Source organism: Eptesicus fuscus, chromosome 2, assembly GCF_027574615.1.
Source record: "Eptesicus fuscus isolate TK198812 chromosome 2, DD_ASM_mEF_20220401, whole genome shotgun sequence".
NCBI classification, from domain to species: domain Eukaryota; kingdom Metazoa; phylum Chordata; class Mammalia; order Chiroptera; family Vespertilionidae; genus Eptesicus; species Eptesicus fuscus.
The window spans coordinates 61,082,114-61,104,078 of record NC_072474.1 but is presented as its reverse complement, the minus strand read 5'-3'; positions in this window follow the sequence as shown (position 1 = coordinate 61,104,078).

Sequence of the window (21,965 nt, the reverse complement as noted above, 5' to 3'; positions counted from 1 at the left end):
GTTTCCTGCCGACTTCACCCCATGTGTCTGTTCCTTGTGCTGACTGTACTTTGCATCCTCGCACTTTAATAAATCCTCGTTATGAGTAGACCCTATTCTAAGACCTCAGAATGTTCCTAGTGAATCTCCAAACCTGGCAGTAAGGTATATACCTGACACAGGCCTTACACATTATCAGTTAAGTAATAGGAGAATGAATGTATCACTTATTCCTATTTTAAAATTCTTATACTGAATACAAATTAATAAAATATTAACATCTATCATTTATTTAGCCATAGTTAAGAGAATCAGGAAATTTTTCCAGAAGGCACTGTATTCTTGGTGCCCACTGATACAAGCTTCATTGGTAGGTTTTTCTCCTATATATTCTCTGTAAATGTTTGATGGATACATAGATGTAGATAAGACAGACAGACATATGCATTTCAAAACAGGAAGACTAGAGACAAAGACTCCTACCAGTAGATTTCTCTAAAAGAAGATGAATAAAAAACCATTGATTATGGCAGCATACAGGGTAATGTAAGCGGTCCTTGTATCACACAAGTTAAATATGGAATTTCATTTTTTAAATGTTAAAACTATTTTTCATTACATAGGATTTCTTGCTTTCATCGTGCGCGCACACACCGATTCACATTAAGGTGAGCCTGGCAGGCATGATTGTATAAAAAAGGAATCTAAGTCGGAGGCAAGCTCCTGATCTATCACCTGGGATGTCTAAATAGCCTACGCTTTATCTCAATTTAAAGCGAAACTTATCAGCCTTTCAGTGGACAGTTATATTTCAAAATCATAGTGCATTTTAGAATCATTAGATAATGCCAAGTATAATAGAGATAAATGTAATTAAATATAAAAATAGAGGAAAAACAGCATACTATTAGTGACAGGTTAAAATATCACTGTTTAGTGGCCATGATTACAGTATATTATGCCAGAGTTTTAAGATTATTTTGAAATTCCTTTATAGGATACAAGCTAGTATAATAAAGAGCATCAAACATAGAACATATTTCCCTCTAAAATATTAATTCAACTCTGTGAACTGTGTTTTATTTCAATACGTTTCTGAATGAGCTACCCAACAATGTAAGAATCCAGGAGGAAGCCATCACTTTAATTTCTCCTCAAGAATTTCAAAGATCGTTCGAGAAAATAAGAAATGACATATGTGCCTAGAATTTCATTTTCTATTCCATGTTAGGATGATATACTGAGGAATTCTGTGCTCTATATTACAAGAATGACTTAGGACTATTTCCACAGTGAAAATGAAATCCTTAAAAGTTTGATACGGCTGTCCCTGAACATTTACCAATATCATTTCAAATGGTTATCGGTCCTGCATTTGAGAAATGTATACTCCCAAGGCATTGTAAATCCAATTTACCTGGCTTCACTTGCTAGCATGTTTTCAATGGATTTGATGGATTACTTTTCCTTTTTGAAAAAACATTTTATGTCCAATAATCACACATTGTGAATGTCACAATTTGTCTTGTCAGTTGTGATAACATGAAACCCCCAATGAACCAGAAGTGAGAAGGGCCCTTTCATACTGCTTCCCACACAGTTGTTCTCCTGGGTTGATGAGAAATGTAAATGTCTACTTTGCAGAGTACCAAAACTACTTGGCGAGGGGAACATGGATAGTATTATTCTCAGGTTTAAGAATATTTCCTCATCTGTCAGCAAAATTAAGTACGAGTTAGAGTCTGGGGCCAGCCATGGGGATTATGTATGGCCGAACTAAAAATCTTCAGAGATTCTCAAAGAATGGCATTGTGACACAGGAAAAAAAAAAAAAAAAGCCATAAAATGATATTGGGGATCTGCCCACCTCATGCAAGATCACGTGTCTTTGTCCACATGCTCTGACCCCTCCCTGCATCTCTAGCCTTACCTCTCTAGCCTTACCTCTTTCCCATTCAGACCACCTTCCTGTCCTAACTCACATTTTGTTTTAAAAAACTCTGGGTTGCTTATAGTGTTCCACAGTACCATGTTCTTTCTCTTTTCTCTCTCCTCAAGCAATTTCCTCTACCTGAAATCCTTCTACTTTTACATTTATTTTTATATTTTAATATATAATCTTACCTTATAATAGACAAATATGCAAATTGACCGCACCTTCGCTATGCCCAAGCCACGCCCACCAACCACACCACGCCCACCAACCACGCCCACCAGGAAACCGTTGCAGGGACGTTGGGGTGTGGCAGAGCCCAAGGCCGGGAAAGCCTCCAGTGGGGAGCCTGCATGGATCGCAGGAAACCACTGGGGGTCGGCTCCTGCGATCCTTAGCAGGGATGTTGGGTGCGGTCGAGTCCAAGGCCACTGCCCGGGGCCAAGCCCCGACCCTGAAAGAAGGCAGAAGGCGGTGGCCACAGCCAAGGCCTGGGTCCCCAGTGCCGGCAGAAAACTGGTGCAGGCAGCCAGGTGAATGAAGGTCTATTGCACGAATCTTCGTGCAAACGGGCTACTAGTTAATATATAAATGCATCTTAGCATTCTTGTCAGACCACTCCTACCAGATCCAGATTGGAAAAACTGTCATTCCAGGGTGCTCCCAAGATACCATACACACATTTCCATCCCTGTCTTTACCTTGCAATTATAAATGTCTGTCACCCACTGTATGTGAAGTTCTTGAGAAAAGGAATACCTCTTATTCATGTTTGTATCCCCAGAACCCTACACAGTACAAAGAACGTGATAGGCATTCAATATTTGTTAAATGAATGAAGACAGGCTCCCAGGTAAGTAGGGTTTCAGTCAGTATAGCTTTTTTTCTTCATTTGAGTTCTTCATGAGCAACAGTAACTACAGAATACAGTTTAAGTCCATATTTCAACAATAATTATTTTATTAAGGAACAAGACTATACATAGTTCAAAACATAGCAACATTCAACTGTAGTTCTACAACACCTCCTGGTCGAGGGGACAATTTGCATATTAGCCTTTTATTATATAGGATATACACTGAGTGGCCAGATTATTATGTGTTCAGAGATCATAATAATCTGGCCACTCAGTGTATATTTCCCATTAAGTACATACTGGTTTCATTTTTGAAGATTATTGATTTCATTTTAAATGGGAGATTAATGTGAATTGTCAGTGTATGAGTTACCATATGATTTTAAATTGTACCAGTTTAAGAAAATAGCACATAACATATAGAGATTTAGCATATTCTTTTGTAAGGAAATGGTCAAAAAGACCATTAGGTACCTATACATATCCTGATGACCTGGTTTGCTGCTAATTTTTAAAATAGACTATATCACCCTGGATGGGTAGCTCAGTTGGTAGGAGCATCATCCTGTGCACCAAAAAGTTGTGGGTTCAATTCCTGGTCAGGGCACATACCTAGGTTGCAGGTGCCATCCCCAGTTGGCAAACATATGGAAGGCAACCAATCAATGTCTCTCTCACATCAATAAATAGACTATATCTACTAATTGTATGTCAAAAATGCATTTTTGTGAATATTCTGTTCTCTTGTAAGTGAAGGATTATTGAAATTATTGATTATATCACTAACCAGCCCAATATTTACTTAAATATTATGTATCAAAATTAATGATATCTCTGTACTAATGAAATTGTACAAGTTCACCTAACTAATTTCCTTATTATAGCACTATTTTATAAATTAGTCTTTTAAATCACCCTTGATTTAATCATCTTTCTTTTTTTTTTAATATATTTTATTGATTTTTTACAGAGAGGAAGAGAGAGGGATAGAGAGTTAGAAACATCGATGAGAGAGAAACATCGATCAGCTGCCTCCTGCACACCCCCTACTGGGGATGTGCCCGCAACCAAGGTACATGCCCTTGACCGGAATCGAACCTGGGACCCTTGAGTCCGCAGGCCGACGCTCTATCCACTGAGCCAAACCGGTTTCGGCTTAATCATCTTTCTTTTTATGCAATTTAAATTTCAGCAGAATATTACTACATCAATCATTTTAACCCCCAAATATTATATAACATCTAGTCAACACTTTTATTATCTCTATTTTATTGTCAGTTAAAAACTCTCTGCACTTTTAAATACTTGCTCAGTCTACTTTTGTTTTATTAATGACCTTTTATATCATTCATCAGATAGGAATGGCAATTTAACAACCCTGAGAAAAGTGCTTTTAAAATCTAGACCTGAGATAACTTAAAAAGGCACACTGAAGGAATATCAAAATTTTAGTTCCATTTGAACATTTCACCAGAAAATATGAATTGGTAAGTTTTAGAATCCTCACCCAAGATCCATTCTAACAAGATGAACAAAATGCAAGGAGGAGATTTTTCAATAATCTGATGATTTTCCCTGGTTATCAAAATGAGAAATGTAATATATGTTCGTTTTCTCTTTTTCTTTTACTTAATGTTTATTTACTTTTATATGCTTATTTTGTCTGTAATAAAATTTTAGGATCAAAGGAAAGCATGAAGAAAGGTGTGAAGATAATACTGTATAGTCTGTTTTTACTGGAGTGATGGCAACGTGACAGACCATTCACACAAAATCCTCTTTAGTTAATAATAACATGAAAGCAAAGAATAACAACATGAAAACAAATAGTGCAAAACCTGTGAAATGAGGAGTATATGAAAGGTCAAGTTTCTTGCATTCGAGATGCCTGCAATCTCTAAAATAGATTTTGAAATATATCAGTGCTCATTAACACTTACTTGATCTTATGTCTCTGTTTAATTATGCATCAAACGAAGGACCATTTCTAGTGTCTCAACTCACAAATTTTCTTAATAGCATCCTTCAGCACGAAAAAGTGAACTACCAGCTGAGGAACAACTGGAACAGAAAGGGTGTCCTGTAGGAACTGTAAAATGGCTTGCGATGCTTCCAGTGAACATCAGAGAGGGACTATAAAGTACCACACAATGTGTGTATGTGTGGTTTGTGATTCCTAGAAGACATGTTGGTAAGGCAATAAAATGTCAGCAACCCATTTAAAAGGCAGCTTTAGGAGAGATAATCAAAGTGCTGAGCTTCTTATTAATTGTCCTTGCCTTTTCTATTTTGAACTAGAGGCCCGGTGCACAAAATTCGTGCACAGAGGGGGTTGTCCCTCAGCCCAGCCTGTATCCTCTCCAATCTGGGACCCCTCAAGGGATGTCCGACTGTCTGACTGCCCAGTGGGATCGGGCCTAAATGGGCAGTCGGACATCCCTCTCACAATCCAGGACTGCTGGCTCCCAACTGCTTGCCTGCCTGCCTTCCTGATTGCCCCTAACCGCTTCTGCCTGCCAGCCTGATCACCCCCTAACCACTCTGCTGTCAGCCTGTTTGCCCCCAACTTTCCTCTGCCGGCCTGGTCACCCCTAACTGCCCTCTCCTTCAGGGTTGATCACCTCTCAACTGCCCTCCCTTGCAGGCCTGGTCCTTCTCGACTGCCTCCCTTACAGGCTGGGTGCCTCCCAACTGCCCTCTCCTGCTGGCCATCTGTGGTGGCCATCTTGTGTCCACATGGGGGCAGGATCTTTGACCACATGGAGGCAGCTATATTGTGTGTTGCAGTGATGATCAATCTGCATAGTACTCTTTTATTAGATAGGATAGAGGCCTGGTACAGAGGTGGGAGCCAGCTGGTTTGCCCTGAAGGGTGTCCCGGATCAGGTAGGGGTTCCCTTGGGGTGTGGGGCGGCCTGAGTGAGGGGCCTGTGGTGGTTTGCAGGCCGGCCACGCCCCCTGGCAACCCAAGCAGAGGCCCTGGTATCTGAAATTTATTTTCCTTCTACAATTGAAACTTTGTAGCCTGGAGCAGAGCCAAGCCTGGGGCTCCCTCCGAGGCTGGCAGCCATTTCTGTTGGGGTTATAATTGAAACTTCGTTGCCTTAAGCGGGTGAGCCCAGCCAGGGTGTTCGGAAAGCTTTGCTTCCCCTGTTGCCGGCGGCAGCCCTGGCCTGCTCTCTCAAGCTCCATTCTGCCGCCATTTGTTTGAATTTGTTTACCTTCTATAATTGAAACTTTGTAGCTTGAGTGGAGGCTTAGGCCTGGCTAGGGCAGGCGGAAAGCTTGGCTTCCTCTGTTACCTAGGAAAGCTTGCTCTCTGTGGCTGTAGCCATCTTGGTTTGGGTTAATTTGCATACTTGCTCTGATTGGATGGTGGGCGTGGCTTGTGGGTGTGTCGGAGGTATGGTCAATTTGCATATTTGTCTATTATTAGATAGGATTGCATCATGTGACCTCTTTGAGCCTGATTTTCTTTTTCAAATTATACTGTAAAATTTAGAAAGCTGTAGATCACTCCCCCATCTTTGAACACTGACAATATTTTCAGTATCTAATATTTAGGAATTTTAATGTGTTCTGGATGTGCATTTTCCTTCTCTTTATGAACATTAATATAGCTTTCTTTAGAAAATCTACTTGACATTCTAAGTTATTACATACATCTAAAAATTCGAGCTAGTATTTGTAACCAAATTTCTTGAAAATATGACTTAAACAAACCATATCCAGTAGCCCGTGTAGCCTATCTCTTTTAATCCTGTGTACTAGTATGTGGCCTGATATTAACTGTAAGGACCCCTTATGCAGCTTATGGTCACGTTGTTTTGAAGACATTGATTTGTTGAGGCCAACTATGTACGTGGTTTTATACTACAAATTTCAGAACATACACTAGCACAAGTACTAATTTTTAGTAAAAGGAACATATCTCTGTTTCATTGTTTAGGTTTGTGGGTCTAGCACTCAAGAGGAACATTATATAGACCAATAAACCAACCCATGAGTGAAGTTTAAAACCTTTAACTCTAAAATCAATCCTGCTACAAACTGGAATCTTGGGCAAGTCCACTTAATTCGTTGTGGTCTAAATTTTCTTATTTTCAACATAAAAGTGTAAAGTAGATGGTGTTTAAGAATCTGCTAAAAACACATTGGTCTAAATTATAAATTATTGTGCGGTAGTTTGTCTATAATTGGTTAAATGACCACAAGATTGTCAGAATACACACTCTTGGAATAAAAAGACAGATATTCTTTTTTACTTTCTAGACAGATTAATAGGCAGTTAAGCACTTGCTTTTCCACATGATTACTCTTCCATTTAAATTTGAAACTCAGGAGATCCAAGATGGCTGCCGATGGAAGGACAAGCTGCAAGATAGTGTGTGAGTGAATGAACAAAAGGAGAGTGCGTGGATGTGCAGGGAATGTCTATATTTGTGAGTGAGGGACAGTTATATTCCAAGGAATTTTTGGGGACTGATGGACCGGGCTCCCCTGGTCAGGCAGCATCTACTGCTGCTGAAATCTCTCCCGGAGCGGCTTGCTCTGTTGCGGAGACCACACCATCTTGAAGGAGAGAGTGGCAGTGATCTGAAGCCCAGCCTTATCTTCAATCAGGGACCTCAGATACCTCCCAGGACCTTACAATCACAACCCCCAGGGACGAGCTGCCTCAGCTGCAAACACAGGAACACCAAGACTCCAGGCTCTCTGACTGTGGGTGCCTAGAAAGTCTGTCCAGAAGGAGACAAAGCAACATGAATACGAGGAAGAGCCCTGTGCCTTCTCACAGAGCAGAAAGAAGGAACAGCTGAATCGATTAATATCCACCCGGAATTGGCAACTTAAACACAGGTCAGATATCGCCTAGGGCTGTGGTTGGCAAACTGCGGCTCGAGAGCCACATTCGGCTCTTTGGCCCCTTGAGTGTGGCTCTTCCACAAAATACCATGGCCTGGGCAAGTCTATTTTGAAGAAGTGGTGTTAGAAGAAGTTTAAATTTAAAAAATTTGGCTCTCAAAAGAAATTTCAATAGTTGTACTGTTGATATTTAACTCTGTTGACTAATGAGTTTGCCGATCACTGGCCTAGAGAAAGTCAACACTGGAGAGAGAGAGCTACATAACCAGAAATCCATAGAGGAGCGATCATGGGGAGACAAAGAAACAGCCCACATACAAAAGAAAAGCAGGAATCATCAGAAAAAAAAGTAAACGAAATGGAGGCAAGCAATATGTCAGAGAAAGAATTCAGAGCAATGGTCATAAGGTCAGTGAAAAGGATGGAAGACAAATTCAACAACATGTGTGAATTTGAAACTCATCATTACATAGTGATAGCCATTCAAAAATAACTGGATAATCCTAAAAGTAAAATTGCTAAAAATAACTTATGTAATAAATATTATTGTTTACCAACATTGAACCTATTCCCTGCTTTTATATTTTTAACACAACATCAGTTTTGGTTAAATAATTTAAAAGTGAATGATAACACTTCAATAGTGCTTAACTTACGTTCTTAGTAGTTCACCTTAAACCTCACAGTGCTTATGAAGTAAGTATTGTTACCACCCTCACTACAAATAAGGAAACTGAGTTAGTTACCTAGCCTAAATTCACAGAGCAGGTAAACAGAAGAGATGGGAATTGAATGCAGGCAGGGGGGATTATTGGTGCTGTTAACCATTACACGCTTCCCACACTCAAACTGTTTAGCTGGGGAAAGTTAATTCTCTACAACTTCAAGGTTTCCTGATTAGTAATCACCAGCATCCCAACCTCATTGCAAATCATTAAATGGCATTTATTGGCAAACATGAAGGCCAAGGGTAATGCACAACCCAAGATGGACCAATCAGACTGAGGGAAGAATGTTAACTCCATGGTAGAAAGAGAGGTCTACTCCAGAACCAGGGTGCATGTTTCTGCCAATGCTGAAGGCACCCACCTGCCAATCATGAAGGAAGCCATTCTGAGGGCAAAGCCCACATGAAGGAAAAAAAAAAAAAGCCAGCCAAAAGAATCATGAAGACATGAAGCTGGAGCCCTATTTTACTCTACTCTGTTTGCTGTGTCTCTGTACTTTCTTCTACATAAGATAACCAATTCCCTTGTTGTTTAAGCCAACTTGAATCAGGGTGTCTTTTTATTATACCCCAAATCATCCTGACAAACACCATATAATTATGCACTGTATTTACAAATTGTAAAACATAAGCAGTTGTTGTTAAATCTAATCCAGGTTTTCCCTCTGCGCTGATCCTGAGATCTGTTGAAATACAACATTTATATCAACTCCCAGTAAATCTTACTGCTGAGTCATTCCTTTTTCAGGGCACTCATTCATTTGACAAAGGTTTATTACTCTGTCTCAGGCATTGTGAGGCCCTAATTTAGTGAGATAAATGAGTAAGAGCCTCTACCCTCAGAGAATTAATATCTAGGAATAAGAAAGATATATTAATCAACAACTACCATAATATGCAACGGTGTTATAATATACTAGAGGCCCAGTGCATGAATTCATGCATGAGTTGGGTCTGACCTGACCGCCCCAATTAGGGATTGGGGCCAGGCCTGTAAGGAGGAAGAGACGGAGGGAAGTTGGCCAGCTGGCCTGCCCTGATCGGGGCCTGATCAGGGCTGGGCCGGCTGGGGGGTGGTGGGCTGATTGGGGGTGGGACCAGCCATGGGGAGGGGCTGTGGGTGCTGGGCTGGCTGGCCCCGCCCCCAAATGAAGTGGGGTGCCAATCAGGGCCAGTGGCCTGGGGGAGGGGCCATGGGTGGTTGGCCAGCTGGCCCTGTCCCTGATCAGAGTGGGGGGGCAGATCAGGGTGGTGGGGGCCCATCAGAGGCAGGGCTGGCCAGAGGGAGGGGCCACAGGTGGTTGGCCAGCCAGCCCTGACCCTGATCAGGGTGGTAGAGGCCCATCTGGTACGGGGCCAGCTGGGGGGAGGGGCTTCAGGAGATTGGCCAGCCGGCCCCACTCCCTATTGGGGTGGGAGGGGAATCAGGAGCGGTGCCGGCAAAGGGGAGGGGCTATGGGCCAATCAGGGTGGTGGGGGCCCATGTAGGCGGGGCCGGCCAGGGGCGGGGCCGTGGAGGGTTGGCCACCAGCCCCACCCCCCCATCGGGCCAGTTCACTGGCTGCAGTGGACGTAATAGTGACCAGTTGTTCTGGCCATTAGGCATTCCAGTCACTGGCTTTTTATATCCTACCTAATAATAGACAAATATGCAAATTGACCATACCTTCGCTATGCCCATGATTGGCCAGGAGGTGCGGGGGGGGCGGGACTCGGGGTGGCCGGGGTAGCTGAGCTGCGTCGCCAGCAGCGGCACAGGCTCAGCGTCTGCGCCATGGCTGTGCTGCAGCACAGAAGGGGCCTCTGGGGCAGCGAGCTGACGTCCTGCCGCGCGGACCATCAAAAGTGGGGGAGCTGAGTGCCTGTCCGCTCAGGCAGCAGGAGGCTTCTGAAAGGCCTGGTGCAGCAGCGATCAAAAGGAAAGCATGGGCCGAAACCGGTTTGGCTCAGTGGATAGAGCGTCGATCTGCGGACTGAAAGGTCCCAGGTTCGATTCCGGTCAAGGGCATGTACATTGGTTGCAGGCACATCCCCAGTAGGGGTTGTGCAGGAGGCAGCTGGTTGATGTTTCTCTCTTATTGATGCTTCTAGCTCTCTATGTCTCTCCCTTCCTCTCTGTAAAAAAACAATAAAATATATTTAAAAAAAAAAAAAAAGGAAAGCATGGGAGCTGGGTGCCTGTCCACTCAGGCACCAGGCCTTTCAGAAGCCTCCGCAGCGCCAGAGGCTTCTGAAAGGCCTGGTGCACCAGTGGACAGGGACCCAGCTCCCCGCGATCAAAAGCAAAAGCGTGGGAGCTGGGTGCCTGTCCACTCAGGCACCAGGCCTTTCAGAAGCCTCCGGCACCTGGTGCACCAGCGGACAGGCACCCAGCTCCCCATGATCGAAAGGGAAAGTGTGTAGGGGACCCTACACGTGCATAATTCAATCATGCACTGGGCCTCTAGTATATAGATAAACACTGTTGAAACTGGAAGGGACCATCATATTCAACACATTAGTTTTACAGTCTAGGAAAGGGAGGCACAGAGAGATTAAGTGAATTTTGGAAGTCATACAGTTTGGGTGTTCGGACCCACGTGTCCTGTCTCAAGGCTTCTGTACCCCTCTTTATAAAACTTCAGGGTATGGTAACTGTTGAAATCATAGGTGAGAAGAAGTAAGCTCAAACATGCAGTCATCTGAAGAACTTTAATGAGATTCCCTAATAAAAATTAACTTTGTGTTTGTTTGTTTTTTAAATAAAACCCTCAAACCTCATGGAAAATAATCAAGAAAATAATGAAATATGAACTGCTGGTTGAACAGGAACATTTTTTTTCTTTTTTAGAACAAAGCCTCTATCATCTGAAATAAGCAAGCCTTGCTGTTTCAAACTAAAAAGAAAGAAAAAGCAACAAGTGAGGGAGATGTTAAGTGAATGTACTACAAAAAGCCTCATCTCTAAAAGAGGGGAGATCACATGAAGTGAGGATGAATACAAGTGCACAAAAGTAGGAAAACTGGAAATAATATCTATGGCCATTTCCCATAATTTGTCTTTGTCCAAAAGCAAGAAGACTGACTGAGTGAACTTTGACTGTCTTTCCATAGTAAACTGCCTAGCTAGCCCCACAGGAGTGCTACTCCTTACATTCTTTTGCAGAAGGTTTAACACATCTAAGGAGCTGTGATCATTGATTAGATAAATCTGTTTATCTAGCCTGCAAAGAGTTTTGAAGTAAGCATCTCTCTCAAGTAATCACAGAGGCAAGTGGCTGATTTCAAAGTGATTTTTGTACTATAGTTGTGATCATCTTGAGTATCCCCATCAGAGGTCTGTTGATGTCCCAGACAGACGAGTTCTGTTCTATTTTAAACATTAACAATACAGCCTCAAGTAAAGTATATCATAAAAATAGCTCTTATTCCCATTAAACTGTGTTTCTGCTATTAATATGAAAGTCTAGACTTTTGGAGTAAAAACATTAGAAAGAGCCAACATTTATCCAACTTTGAAGTGAAGAATCAAGTTATCTTCCAAAATTTTAATTAAATTATGTCTAAGTTTCATAGAGAAGTCATCTACTATTCCCTGACAGTCTTTAAATTTTTTCTTTATTATGAAATAGAGAAAGTAGAAAGAAAAAGAAAAATGTAAATTACACAATTTTTGGAAACTTAGCTATTGCTGTAAACAAGCTACGGACAATGCTTCCTGGGGCCTTAACAATGTACTTGTGTCAAAGAAATGTGCTCTCAAAGAGCCAAGCTGATTGATTTCACCAGTGGTCATGAGCCACAACACAGCCGGAGGACATGTCAGATTGACTGTAGGAGAAACCTGTTATTTTTCCTCTGTGACCAATGCTGTAACTGTTGAAATCATAGGTGGGAAGAAGTAAGCTCAATCATGCAGTTAAAGTGTTGTTTTGAACCAATCAGCCAATAATTTCTTTCACTTCAGGGAGTGACCCCTAGAAGTGAAGGAATACACAGAGAGTTGTGTTCCATCGTAACAGATAGATGCTCCCACATTAGTAGTCTAAAAAAAGATCCTGATTTTTCAAATAATTTAGAAAGAGGGCACTCTACACTCTCAATGTTAAACCAAATGCTGTTTTCAAAAAGCTTAAAATAAACACAATGTGTTCTTTTAAACGTTCTCAAAAAGTACCAAAACCCTTGTTATGATCATGCTTATCTTTCAACAGAAAAAGACAAACTAACTCCAAATGCTTATCCTTTGCAAAGATGTAACATCTGAGTAATACCACTGAGGTGACCAATCTGCTTAACCAGAATGACATATTCTTGGAATCCTATTTTCTGAAGAAAAACAATGATAGAGATTCTGGGGGTTTGTTTGTTTGTTTGTTTGTTTGTTTTTAAGAAAAGGCTAAAATGGAGGCCTGAGTAGCATAGAGGGTGGGGAGGGTGAAGAGTAAGAAATGGAGAAGCCCTTCTGGTTCAGTTTTGCCTAAAATTGTTGCTACTCTCCCGTCTACTGATAGCAACTCACTGTTGTTTCCCCCGAAAAATGCACCTGCTTTTCTATTCAATAGATTTTTAAAAATATATTTCATGGTGTCAATAAATGAAGACCCTGAATGGAATCTGATGTGAGGTTATCTGTCGGTGACCTCTCTTGCTGATCTCTTCCTCAAAGCTTTTTAAGAAGGTGCTGAGGCAGGGGGAGACATTCTCAAATGGAAGGGCTTCCTTCATTTCTCAACGCACACATCTGTCCTGACAATACATTGCCATTCCATCTACTCTAATGCAGTCCATACAGGGAACTTTGGAGACCTCCCCTGTATATCTCATTCAAACTACAATCTGGTCTTGAATGACAAATTTTATACCTGTACTGAATATTTTAAAAATCGTAATTCTTTTTTTGTTGCTGATTGTAAAATTTCTAGAAAAGGTTATCAAAACTAAGTTTTCTTTTTCTGGGAGGATGAAGGGGTGTTTGTCTCTGTTTTGCTAAATGCCTAAACATAAACTAAAATCTGCCTCTTGAGTAACCCAGCACTACCTTGTGATTCAGAAATTGTGTTTGTCTTATCTTAGATCTCTCTTTGTCTTAATTTTCTCCCAATGGAATATAGGTTAAAGATGAAAAAATATATTTTCCCTATGGATTCATAGCACCAAAAAGTACCTATTATGTACTTAGTACATAATATATAATTATTCAATGAAAAAAAGGTGCCAGATAATGTAAAGAAAGAGAATGAAAAAGACAAACGAAAGAAAGAATGGCAAGGCATCAGACAGAAACAATATAATTGAATTGGGCAGTTATAGGAGCCTCGTGTAGAGCAAGCACACTAGAGCCAATTTTCCTCATCATTTCAACAAGTAATTTATAACACATTTTGTATAGTACCATTATCAATAGCTTTCCTCTCTATAATCAACTAAATTCCCCATATTTAAAGAGAGACTAAACCAGTGCTTTCATCACAGTGCATAAATGTGTCAGTAGCTTGCATATCCTCGCCAGAGAAGAGTGAAAATATATCTTTAACTAAAACCAGCCTATTTATTTTAATTGTCCATAGTCAAAAACTTGAAGTTTTTAAAAACTTCAAAAATTTGTAAACAATGAAAAATTGTAGCTGTAGAGTTATAAAATTTCCCATTCCTTTAATGCTCCTGTTTTGAAATTGGCCCAAATTAAAACATTATGTTTCTGTTTTGCTTATTCTTAAAACTGAAAGTTCCATTAAAATTAGAGAAAATTTTCTTTTTTGTCATTACTCATTGTACAGTTTTAAAGAAGTAAATGTAGAAAATATGTGATACTAACATGGATATATTCTCAATCACACATGACCAATAAAATGACATTTTTATTAATCCTTAATAATAATTTATTTTCTTGTGATTTGCTCTCACCCAAAATGTGTAAGTGAAAGAAGCAAAAGCCCAACTAATTAAGGAATCATTTTAGATTGGGTTAGGTTATGATAATTTGGTAAGTATGATATATTGAAGCTTAATTTGTTCTTACAAAGGGCATATACTGAACCTATATACCATACCCACTGAGAGAGTGTTACCCAGACAATCTTCTTCAGTCTCACAGAATGTCTAAACATTATGAAATATCCCTTGGGGATGCCTGTGATTCATTTCTCACCTCCCTCTTTTCTTCTTCAGGACAGTCTTTCACAGATTCAGCAATAACTGTATACCTTGTTCGCAGTTTCCCTTTTAATCCCTGACATCAGCTGGGTAAATTCAATTGCCATGTAGCTGACTAGTCCAATAGTCTTGTCTCACAGTTTTTTGTCCTTCTCAGTTCCACTTGCTGCCCACCTCCACTTCACATCAGGCATCCACATCCTGGGCTTTATATCGCTCAGAACTGCCACATTTTTGAAATATTGAACTCCAAGGTCAAATCGAACCACATCCTCATATATCTTCAGTTACCTCACACATACTCCATCTTCTCTTTTGCCCTTCATGTCTTCATCTGGTCTCTATTCATCAGCCCACCCCTATTTATTCCCTTTCTATTTTATGACTAATCTAAGTATCATTTCAAATACAATCTCACCAAACCCATTAACTCACATTCTTTCAGTCAATTTATCACACACACCAGGCAAAACTTCAGGCCTGGATCAATTCGGCTGTCTATTCATTCCTCTTCTATGTCTAGACTGATAAGGCGTATTAGAGAAAAGACAGAATGCACAATCATGAAGGTGAATGGCATGAAAAATTCATAGAAATCAGTTCCAACCTGGCTTTTAAAATTGCTCTGTAGTCCTAGTCATTTCCCTATTCTTTGTCCCACAGTAGCTGTATGAAATCTTCCCAGGCCTTCTTCCTTCATTACCTACTTTATCATTTTAACAAATAGCCTAATTCCTTATTTCATAGAGAAAACAAAGTCTTTATTTGCCTCCTCCCAACACTAAATTATTTATAAGCAACTCGATATTTCTTCATTTACTTTTGGGCCAGTGGGAGAGCTCTTTTACCATTTATATCCCGTTCTCTCTCCCCCAGTTCCCATGTCCTCAAGTACTTCCTCCTATAAAATCACATCCTCCTGCCAAACTGGGCCTATAATCCCTTTTATGCTAACTTCCGCCCCACCCCCATCCCCGAGTCTATAATTTTTCTCAAGTCTCCCCTATTTAATAATAAAATGGAATAAAATCTTGATTAATGTATGTCTCTGGATGCCACATTGATTTTCCCTTCCCTTCATAATTATACTGGTAGAAAGAGAGTTTCGTGTTTTTTGTCTGTCTTTTCTCACCTTACATTCATTCATTGACGTACCCATTGCAATTTTCGTTCTGCCTCTCCCCATGCTTTTGTCCAGACTGACTCCAAATTTCAAAAATCAAATGGAAACTTTTCAATCAGTACCTTACCTTACCCTTCTGAAACATATGGACCACTGCATCCTTTCTGAAATTATTTATATATCTTTTTCCCTTTACCTCCTTCATGTCTTTGCTCAGAGGTCACCACTTTCTTGTCTACCTACCCAGACTACGCAATTTAAAATTGCAACACTGACCCCTTCATTCTGTCTTTCTCACATTGCTTTATTATTTTTTTGCACTTTTCATCTTTTAACAAAATAATAGAATTTATTTATTATACCTTTGTCTACATTTCCCCAGTAGCAAATAAGTTTACCCACTGTGTTCATTGTTACATATCAACATACCACACAAAGTAATAACTAGACATTATTTGTCCAGCCCTGGCTGGTATGACTCAGTTGGGTGAGCATCATTCCATGCACCGAGAGGTAGCAAGTTCCATTCCCAGTCAGGGCACATGCCCAGGTTGTAGGCTTAATCCTCAGTAGGGGGCGTGCAGGAGGCAGCCTATCAATGTTTCTCTCTCATAGATGTTTCTCTCTCCCTCTCTCACTCCAAACATCAATAAAAACACATGTTTTGGGTTTTTTTTAAATAAATTCTCTAGTTTAAAGTATATATATTTGTCAAAAGAATCAGGCTCCTGGTTTCCAGAACAACAGTCTGCCTTGGCTTTTCTCTTGACTCTTTGCTTTTTTTTTTTTCCCATTTCTTTTGCATCCTCCTCTACATATCCCATAACTTTTAGCCTTTTCCAAGTTTCCCTCTGCAGACTTTTTCTTTATATTCTCCCTGACATATCTCAGCCACTGTAGTTTGAACTTCCCCCTTCTTGTTAGCTACTGAAATACCTATAGCTCCAGTCCAAATCTTTCTTCTTAATTTCAGACCCATATATCTCACTTCTTCTTAAACATCTACTAATATACCTCATGTTCCCACAGAGAACTCAAACTGAACGTATCCAATCTCCCTTCAATGGTTTTGTCCTCCAACCTACCAGAGCTACCACTCACATGGTCATAACCTAGATCTATATTTATATGTCTTCCATAAATGAAGGTGAATGGCATGAAAATTATGTCTTCCATAAAGTACCATTTATAAGTACAATATTTTACCTAAAACCTCCTGGTGAAGGTAAATGATACTATGGATGTGAAAATGAATCTACATTTTATGTAACCAGGAAGCAGTCAAACTACATCAAGAAATTTACAGTTGTAGCAGTGTGAAAGTGAGACATTTATACATAGATCAAAGAAGCCTTTGCTCTCAACCCCCAGTGATATTTTTTTCTGTAATTTTGAATAACCATTAAGTAATTAATGACTTGGTATACTAAAATTTCTGTTATAAATGTATAAAGATAAAATTAAAAACCATTACCATCCAAACCATTTGCATCTACAAATGAAAACCTTCAACAAGCAGTCATGATCTAATAAATTTAACCAAGATGATCACAGTTATAAGCAGTATTATCTCCAAGTGCCAGAGAAAGTGTAACATGGACAAAATAGGCACCATTTTAAATGAATATTACAATTACAGTATGGAGTGGTGGAAAGAAAAGTGACAACCTGAGTTCAAATTTTACTACTTATTTGACTTCAAACAAGTTGAAAATAGTAAACACTTATCAATCACTTACTGTCTGCCATTCACGATAACCCTATAAAATAGGCACCATCATGTATCTGAGTTTCCAGATGAACAAACTGAGGAACACAGAAGTAAAGTAACTTACTCAAGATCACAGTCTGTAGCTGGCAGTCATGTTTCAAAACCAGATTTTTTTACTCCAGAGCCCATTTTAAGACATTGTGGTTTATAAAATTGGGGTTTCATATCTAAAAATTGGAATGTAATTAAAATAACAAGAAAATATAACTTTGTAGACTTTTGGGCACTATTAAATGTAAGTTATAGAATTATGAGTCCAGTAAATTAATAAACTCCAAGTAGTGGTGTCTTTGTTTAGTTGGAATTTGTACAGCATCACTTCCTAAATGGATCTCAAGGAAGCAATTTCCTTGGAGTAGATGCTCTGAATTGAATTTCATTGTTTAGTCTTGAGAATTGCTCTGCAGGGACCTTGAAGATAACATTAAAAGTCCACTGAAAGTCAGGGCATCCTGGCAAATATTTTCCATAGTGGTTCACTGTAAAAAAAAATATAGTACAACTCAAAAGCTGTCATATTATTTACCAACTAATGGGTTATCTTCATCTGTCATCCTAAAAAGGAAAAATAAGTGATTGGCTTTATTTAAAAAATACAGCTCTAAGGAAGTTAAATTTTAATGTCATTTCATGAAGACATTTAGTCCCATAAGAAAAAATTTTGCCCAAAGTTTAAATCCACTATAGTATTCATTGTACTTATATTCTTTTATTTATTCATCTACCCACTCAACAAACTTTATTGAGTATTTGCTATGCAGGATACTGTATAAAATGTTCCAGATGCAATAATTAGATAGACATGATTATTGTCCCCACAAGGTTTATTGTCCAGTTGAAAAAAAAAGTCTTATGAAAAAAAATTACAGCACAACATGATAGTATGCTATAGGAGGATACAGAATAGGCAATGAGATATGTCTCAATAACACATATATGAATGTAAACACTACTAGATTTTTCATGAGAGAGAAAATACACAATCTTTTTCTTGTTTTGTGCCTTGAAAACTAAATATTAAGATATCAGCTTATTCTATGGGCTACCTGAAAACAGAACTAGATCCAGCTCCTTGTCTTTCATACAAGGTGGGGCAAGAGTGAGTTTACTGTTGTTTGTATGAAAAATAATACAATAATTAACAAGTAATAATACAAGAAATAATACACATGCAATTGTAAACCTAATTTTGTCCCACCCTATATAATAACAGTTTCAATGACAATTCATCACATCATGAGGAACCATCTGTATGGAAGATCCTGTTGGGTCACTAAAATCATTTGTGGGAGCAAAAAGAAATGTGGACTTTCTTATTTTATAACAGGAGCTGTATTTGTCTTTCAATGTGTCACACCTAGCTCAGCTAGGAACTCTTACTGCCCCATGCTATTTTCATGCCTGTCTCTGGTTCTATTTGATGCAACAAATACTAATTATAGGCATAATATATGTGGGCAAAGGGTTAACAAAATCTTTTCCCTTTCTCTCTTAGGAATTGACAATTCACTTTCTAGATATGTTCCCTTGGCAACCTGATAAAAGAAGTAATGTCAGCTGAGTTACTAGGTGGCATTGCTCATCCTATCTAATAAAAGAGTAATATGCAAATTGACCATCACTCCAACACACAAGATGGCTGCCCCCATGTGGTCAAAGATGGCTGCCCCCATGTGGACACAGATGGCTGCCACAAGATGGCCAGCAGGGGAGGACAGTTGGAGGGACCAGGCCTGCAAGGGAGGGCAATTGGGAGCAATCAAGCCTGCAGGGGAGGGCAGTTAGGGGTGACCAGGTTGGCAGAGGAGGGAAGTTGGGGGTGACCAGGCCTGCAGGGAAGGGCAGTTGGGGGGACTCAGGCCTGCAGGGGAGAGCAGTTGGGGGTGACCAGGCCTGTAGGGGAGGGTAGTTAGGGGTGACCAGGCCTGTAGGGGAGGGCAGTTAGGGGCAAACAGGCTGGCAGGGGAACAGTTAGGCATCAATCAGGCTGGCAGGACAGTGGTTAGGGGGTGATCAGGCTGGCAGGCAGGCGAGCAGTTGGGAGCCAGCAGTCCTGGATTGTGATAGGGATGTCCGACTGCCCGTTTAGGCCCGATCCCCGTAGGATCGGGCCTAAATGGGCAGTCGGACATCCCTCGAGGGGTCCCAGATAGGAGAGGGTGCAGGCTGGGCTGAGGGACACACACCCCCCATGCACGAATTTTGTGCACCGGGCCTCTAGTGGTAAAAATAATCTGTTTGGTTAACTGAATATGGAAAGGGGAAACTGTAAGTGAACAATAAATACCTGAGAAGGATATCACGGCTTTAAACTCTTGTCACTGGGCATGCCTTCTGCAGAGACCATAGCAGCCTTGCATGTGGTAGTACACCTGATACTGCCCTCCTGGCCAATGGGGACTCCTGCCCCAGGCCCTTCTAAGTGAATTCAAGGCCACATGGGACTGGTGTTAATCTTGTCAGTCATATTAATAGAATGTAAAAAGACCTCCTGACCCTGCCTTCAGAGTTTGGAGTAAAGAAATAGTAAATTAAAATTAATAAATGCAAGATGTTTCCACTTGCCCTTTTTTAATATACCGCATGACTGGGCTCATACTGTGTACTACACGTAGGACAATAACAATCTGTTTGACATAGTGGAAGCTGAAGAATGTTTGAATGAATAAGTACATAATTTAATGAGTGAATGAATAAATTATTCTCACCAATACAATAAATGAAGGAAGCTGAAACCTCAGGTCTCTCAAGTTTAATTTGATGCTAACCTAGCTCTCCTCTCACCCCAGCTCTGCCCTCTTCTTAATTTTGAATCAAGTTATTGATCCTCCGCCTTGTATCTTGTGCTGGGTAACTTCCACTTGCACCTCCCGATCTCCTCTCCAGCTTTCCGCAGTCTGCCCTATGTCCAGGAGGCTGACCAGTAACAGACTGCCTCGACCCCAGCTTCCTGTTGGGCCACCATAGAGATTGAAAGGAGGGAGGTGCAAGAGGTTGGGCTGTTTGTTCCTCCAGCTCCCTCCTGGCAGGGTGCATGAGGTTGGCTGTCAAGGTCACCACTACTGTCATATGGTCCACTCCACACTGTCTATCATCTCCAATTTCAGGAACCACTGTCCCCTCACCACACATGCATATGGGGGTAAATGTCCTGTTGTTATTTTCTCCAGGAGATGACACAATCCCTTGATATTTCTCTAACTGCTGCCCATATTTAAATGAGCCCCTTTATTAAACACTCCTCAAATTCAAAAGGTCCATTCAGCTATATTAAGAGATTTTAAAATTTTGTTTAGCTGCACAAATCTTCCACTGCTTATTTCTTTTGTATGAATTCACAATATCAAATCATCATTTGATTATTTATTATTTTTAAAAATATATATATTTATTGATTTCAGAGAGGAAGGGAGGAGAGAGACATAGAAACATGAGAGAGAATCATCGATCGGCTGCCTCCTGCATGCCCCCCACTGGGGATTGAGCCCACAACTTGGGCATGTGCCCTGACGGAGAATCAAATCAGGATCTCCTGATTCATAGGTTGGCGCTCAACCGCTGAGCTATGCTGGCCAGGCACAATTACTTATTATGATTGTTGCTTATAGATAATAACAAATATTTTATTGTTTCTAGTTGCTGCAGCTATAAACAGCAGTAAAGTTATATGCTCAAAAAGACTTATTTCTTGTGTATAATGTGTTTTAATTTTGAAATCTGAAGTTAACAAGAAAGTGCCATATTGATTCCATTTTTCCCTTATCAGTGCAACATATTATGACAGCCTTCATAGTGTATGATTTTCCTTTAACATTAAAGTCATGTTTTTTGTAAAGTTGCCAAGATATTTGGCACAGTTTCCAGTCCAAATTAAGAATATGATCTTTCAAAGTGCAAACATTCAGAGTGAAAAACTTTCCAAGGCAAATGGGTTTCACACTACCCAAGAACAGAAGACACTTCTGCTTAGTTTCATAGGATCCAAAAGAGGAACAATTGGCAGAAATACTGTATGAGGGTTAGAAGATTAGTTCAAGAGAACAGGTGCGGATTTGTTGGAGTTTCCATGAAATATTTTCTAGGTGCATGAAATACCAGGGGAAAGAGAAGAAATACCTCGGAAATGAAAGATGAGGTCTAATTTCAGCAAATACAGAGCAGAAAGCTCCCACGTTGTGTGAGATAATATAACAGTAATAAGAGCGTGGGCTCTGGAGTCAATACCTGGGTTCAAATGCCAGCTTACCACTTAATAGCTGTATGACCTTGGCAAGTTATTTCATGATCAGGGCTTCCGTTTTCTTCTCTGTGAAATGGAGGCAGCGGTCCCTACTTTACAGCATTGCTGTGAGGTTTCAAGGTTTCGTTCATACAAATGGTTAGAATAGTGACTAGCAATCATGACAAACATTTGAGTGATTTAATTTGGTCCCATGTGTACTCACAGGCTGATGTCAGACATCTGGAAACAGAAGTCAAGCAGCATCCTAAGCCTAATAGACATTTCCTATTTTCTCTACCATCCAAGTCAATTAGAGTGGCAGTTGGCACACATCATATAAATATCCATTCAAA